Consider the following 6,316-nt stretch of genomic DNA (forward strand, 5'->3'; position numbering starts at 1 on the left):
CGGGGTTGTTCATGGTTGGAACGCCTTTGAGCATTAGGTCTTTAAGGCTTCTCACACAGGACAGGTCTAGGGCTAAAGGACCACCACCAGCACCAATTACCTACCCGCAAACCGCCGCCGCTGATACTACTACTACTACTACTACTACTACTACTACTACTACTACTACTACTACAACTACTTAGCAGTCAGTAGTCGCTAGTATTTGGGGGCCCGTCTTAAGATTGCTTAGCTGACAGCTGTAGATGTGTAAAAGGGGGTGGGATTGATTGAAGAGGGTTGGTTGGGATAGTGGGCGGAGGCTGTGTGTATAGTTGCGGTTGGAGGTGGGTGTTGCAGTATAATAATGGCTACATGGTAGTAGAAGCGGTGGTGGTGGTGGTGGTGGTTGTGGTGTTAGTAGTGACACCAGCCAGCAGCGATGATAATGATGCAGTTAATGGTGGTGGTGATGATGGTGGCAGTAAGTTGTAGTACAGAACGAATGGGGCGGTTTTGTGATGTTGCTGTTGTTTAATCCAGGTCCGTCATGATGGGATAGGACTTATGACTAGAGGCGTCCGCTCCATGACCATCCCGTCTGTATTTTTAACTTACTGAACGCGGAAAGCGGAGGACGGATAGATCCGCTCGAAGCTTTATTGCCATTAACTACGGAAAGCGGTTTTACTCCACGACTTTGAAAAAAAAAAACAAAAAAACATTTCCTCATAGGCGCAGGCGTGGCTGTTTGGTAAGAAGCTTGCTTCCCAACCACATAGTTCCAGGTTCAGTCCCACTGCGTGGTTTCTTGGGTAAGTGTCTTCTTCTATAGCATCGGGCCAACCAAAGCTTGTGAGTGGATTTGGTAGATGGAAACTGAAAGAAGCTCATCGTATATATATATATATATATATATATATATATGTGTGTGTGTGTGTGTGTGTGTGTGTGTGTCGCTTGACGACCAATGCTGGTGTGTTTATGTCCCCGTAACTTAGCGGTTCGGCAAAGAACCCGATAGAATAAGTACTAGGCTTACAATGAATAAGTCCTGGGGTCGAGTTCTTCAACTAAAACCCTTTAAGGCGGTGCTCCAGCATGGCCGCCGTCAAATGACTGAAACAAGTAAAAGAATAAAAGAATATATATATAGATGCCCATACTCATAAACAGAGAGAGAGTGATAGCGATATATAAATAGAGAGAGAGAGAGAGAGAGAGAGAGAGAGAGGGGGGGGTGGAGACAGAGAAAGGGAGAGAAGGAGGAGAGAACGAGAGAAACGTTAAAACGCCTGATGTCAAACCAGCGACGCCAATTAGACAGCGCCAAAACGACCGTGTCACAACGTCTCAAACTCATCCAGTTCAGTACTTTCCAAGATTATCGTGGTGCTGCAAACTCTATGGATTCGTTGATTATATTTTTCTTTCACTAGTTTCAGTCATTAGACAGCGGCCATGCTGGGGCACTGACTGGAAGGATTTAGTCGAACAAATCAACCCTCCAGTTCTATATTGAAGAAATGAGGAATTATGTACGTTATTTACATTATTTACATTTGACGGATATTTGTCCTCATCTTGTTTGTTGTTAGCAACGTTTCGGCTGATATACCCTCCAGCCTTCATCAGGTGACTTGGGGGAAATTTCGAACCTGGGTTCTCATTCCTAAGGTATTTTTCGATGTTATTATTTATTATTACTATTATTATTATTATTATTATTATTATTATTATTATTATTATTATTATATGTTTAACTTTTGCTTTACATTTGTTCAACTTGGCTCCAAGTCTCACCCGGAGACCTCAAGAGACAACAAGTTAGAAGTTCTAGTTGGTGTTATGCCTAGGGTGCCATATATTTGGTTCTGTACATAGTGTTTTCTGGAGAATGTTTAAGAAACCATAAGAAAATTATGTTTGTTTTAAAATTTGAGATTACATAGAAAGTATTTTGCGTAGGAAGTGGGCAGTTCCAGTATATATATATATATACACACATATATATAATGGAACAAAAACGCAATAGAGGACCATAAAACATTCGGACAGATAGACGATACACAGGTGGGCAGGAGAAACAACAATTAGAAGGACAGGGGAAAAAAGGACGGGTCATTCGGGGCCTTCTTTTTTCAGTCAAGATACCAGATGTCTTTATCGTTTCGGCCAGTTACACTTGAGATAGTTCGATCTGGTTGCCCCCCCCCCCCCCCGCCAAAGTCTAAGCTAAGAGCTAAAAGCTAGCGAATGTGTACGGCAACAAAGACAAAAAACAGAGAACATAGTACACAATTACAAATACACGCAACAAGAATATAACAACAGGTGTCTTTCGATTGAGAACGAATCAAATTGAGCTGGTGTGTATGAAGTGAAAGCCTAAAGGCAGGAACATAGGAGATGGACATAAGAGGTGTTGGCGGTCGGCAGTCAGGCCAAGAAAGAAAGAAAGATCATGGCTAGCCGGACACCGGTCACGTAGAAGGAGGAGAGAGGGGTAGGATTGAAGGATTAGAAAAAAAAGTCAGAGACAAAGGGAAAGGTACAGAGGAGATAAACGAGGAGGAAAAGTGGGAGTTAAGGAAAGAGAGGGCCAAGAAATGTGAGAGAAGGGGAGCGAGAAAAAAAAAGAGAGGGAATTGGGCTTCTTTCCGTTTCCGTCCACCAAATTCAGGTACTGAATCTGGAACCATGTCTTTGGAAAGCAAACTTCTTACCACAAAACCACGCCTTGGAGGCGGTAGCTCCGGAAAGTGAAACGGCGGCACGACAGTGCATGATATCCTTTCATAACATCTGGCACACACATAAAAAGAATTTAAAGTTATGAAACTCCGTCAACAAAAACGGCTCCGTTGATCCTTTAAATTCTTTGTAAAAGTTGATTAGATTTATAGAGATGTTGATAGTTATATGGGATAAGATAAGTGGATTTTATTAGACAGTGTGCATAGGATGGGGGTAACAGAGGGAGCAGACAAATGGTGAAGAATTGTGTGTGTGTGTGTGTGTGTGCACGTGTTGTTTGTGTGTATTAGTCTGCATATCACTCAAACACGCTGTATATTTACTTTTTTACTTATTTCAGTGAAGATTGCTGGCATGCTATATACAGGGACATCTCCAATTACGCGCGCACGCGCACACACACACACATATACCTATGTGTGGTAAGAAGCTTGCTTGCCAACCACATGGTTCCGGATTCAGTCCATCTTGGGCAAGTGTTCTCCACTATAGTGTCGGGCCGACTAAAACCTTGTGAGCACCGCCGCACGGGGTTTAGTCGATCAGATTAACCCCATATTCATTTTTTCTTTTAGTCTTGTACTTATTCTATCGTTTTTTTGTTTGTTTTTTTGCCAAACAGCAAAGGGATCTAGTCTTTTTCATTCGCAAAATATGTATTTTTTAAAAGACAGTAAAAAATCTGAAAATCGGCGATAATAATAAAGATTTCCAGTCTAATTGCTATGAAGGTAGGATGTTATGGAGAAAAAAATTGGCGGAAAAAGTTGCAGAGATTTAAAAATCGAAAAAACTGTAATTTTAGTCAATAGCGAGACAGAAATTTTCTGCGTTTTGCGGAACGGTGTCAGCTTTAAGGTTGTACCCTGTGAAATTTATATTTTAGCGTCTGTGAAATGACCTCTACATTGTAGGTTTCTAAATAAACAGAAATACCTAATAAAATCAGCATGTATCATCTTACTGTTTCTTTTGTTTCTTCATTGATTTTATGCTTCGATTTGTAAAGTACGATAAAAATAACACTGGTCAACAAAGAATTTGTCCTAAGAAAAAGAATACCTGTATCCTATGCGTTTTTGCATGCAGAATTCAAAAATAATGTCAAATTATCTGTACTAAGTTCACATATTCCATTCACCTTCATTACGCTGAGAAACTGTATAAACATTGCAAACAACTTTTGCTATATATATGAAAAATATGTAAAATATTAAGACAATTGGCGAGAAATATCTATAATAAAGTTCTAATTGATAAATATTAATTTTTATTAACACAAAACACGCGGGTGACGTAAATCTCGTGCTGTGAAGAATCAACACAACATGCGGGTGGAGCACAACACAATGAGCGGTTGTCAAGGTAACAAGCTGTTAATGCCTCGCTGTCTGTTGATTGGCTAAAATTACTCAAATTTCCCAAATTTAATTCCAAATAACATCAGATTCTTTAATTTAGGAGGCAAAGTAATTGGTTGATCGTAATCAAAATTTAGAGTTGCGTCAATACACCAAAATTGAAAGCAATCGGAACAAAATTAAAGGGGGTTCATTTTGCGAATGTAAACGACTAAATCCCAGCTAAGTTACGGGGATTTAAAGAAGACACTGGTTGCCAAATGGTGGTGGGGGACAAACGCAACACCAAGAAGCGCGCGCACACACATGTCTATACGAAGGGCTTCTTTTCAGTTTCCATCTACCAAGCTGAACTCAGAAGGCATTGGTCGGCTCGAGACTACAGCAGGAAGCACTTGTCCAAGGGTGATACTGAACCCGAAGCCACGTAGTTTCAAAGTGAGCTTAACCACACAGCCATGCCTGCGCCTATTTATGTATATATATATATTCGAAGGAGCGCTGAGAAATTCCTGGCTTTAAGGGTGCCGCAAAAGGCCTGGTTATAGGCCCAACTTTCCGAGTTCTCTTACAGGGCTCAGAAAAACAGAAGGACCGCTGCAATAAATGTGTCGATCTGAGAGGAGAATTGAGTAAAATAATATACTTTCTTTTACCCCAAACCAGGAACTTTTCAGCTTCCACCTCGTATACCTATATTTGTACGTATATGCGTATGTGCCATATATATCTGTATATATTTATATAATTGTGTGTGTGTGTATTTTTCTATGTGCAATTTTAGTTCTGCTTTAAAGAGAGATAATTATATCCCAGCTTTATCTCTCCAAACCTACAATAACTATAGTTATATATTTATATATAAAAATCATCCTTTACATTTCAAATGATCCTACACCGTTAGGAAGTGTATTATGAATAACAGTGTCCAGCACGTTTGACCGACCAGTTTAGCTAAATCATAGTTTGTATGTAGTATAAATAGTTACACGGTTACTTAACTGTCCATGCACAGAAGATAAGCAGTCTTTCTTTGATAAAATCGTACTAGAAACTAATCAAATGTTTCCAATTTTTTCTGTTCACGGAAAGATAAATCTTGTGGCGCAACCAGTTTGTTTATTTTTTGCAGTGAGGCTAAAATTATGCTAATTGCAAAAAGATATATCTCATACTTTTCAAATTACCACTAAAGTTGTATAATGATCTATCTATCTATCTATCTATCTATCTATCTATCTATCTATCTATCTATCTATCTATCTATCTATCTATCTGTCTGTCTGTCTACAAAATCCGATCCTTCGTTACGTCTGTCTACGTGTGTATGACTGCATATGTAGGTATATTTTGTATGTGCTTATATATGTCTGTATATCGAATATGGGCACTGTAAAACACGACACGTAACGAAGGATCGGATTTTGTAGAGGGATCTGCACTGAGTAGAGGGTTGCTATATGCAGAGTTGTAACGGCGCAGGACATAAGCCTCCTTCGCGATAGGCCAGTGTACGGAACAGGGTCCAGGTAGAATTAGTAGCGTACAAGAAATAAGTATGATATTCAATGCTTTGCCCAAACGCGTGTAAGTTCTATAAAACATTGACTACCATCCCTGTTTACTCCATCGTATAAATTGTGTGTGTGTGTGCACGCGCACGTGTATATATGTGTTGATCATTACTCGTTGCACAACTATTACATCATGTGGTTCAGTTAGCTAAGAAACATATGTAGCGTGCATTTTACCTGTTTCCACTCCCTCAGTTTGGATTTTTATTCGCATTTGTAGCAGCTCCAGTTGCTAACTGAGCTATATAGAAACTATCAGCTTATCGAATTTCCTCGCAATTTCGATATGGGAAACGGTGTGTAACCCATTCCGTTGGCTGGGCTTCGACAGAGTTCCGCATCGTTACTTTTCGTGACTTCCGTGGTGGGAGAGGGTGATTTGCGCGCCTGTTGCCTTCTTTGAATGTAGCAGCCGTTCCGCATGCCAATAAATTATTGTTTCTTATCGTATACTGTCCACTTTTTTGTTCTCTATACCAGCCACTCACTGCTTGAAGTTAACTAACTTTCCAAATACGGATCCTTGAATCGCGCGCGCGCACACACAGACACACAGACACACAGACACACAGACACACACGCACACACACACACATACACACACACACACACACACACACACACACACACACACACACACACACA

The sequence above is a fragment of the Octopus bimaculoides genome, chromosome 2, assembly GCF_001194135.2.
Source record: "Octopus bimaculoides isolate UCB-OBI-ISO-001 chromosome 2, ASM119413v2, whole genome shotgun sequence".
NCBI classification, from domain to species: Eukaryota; Metazoa; Mollusca; class Cephalopoda; order Octopoda; family Octopodidae; genus Octopus; species Octopus bimaculoides.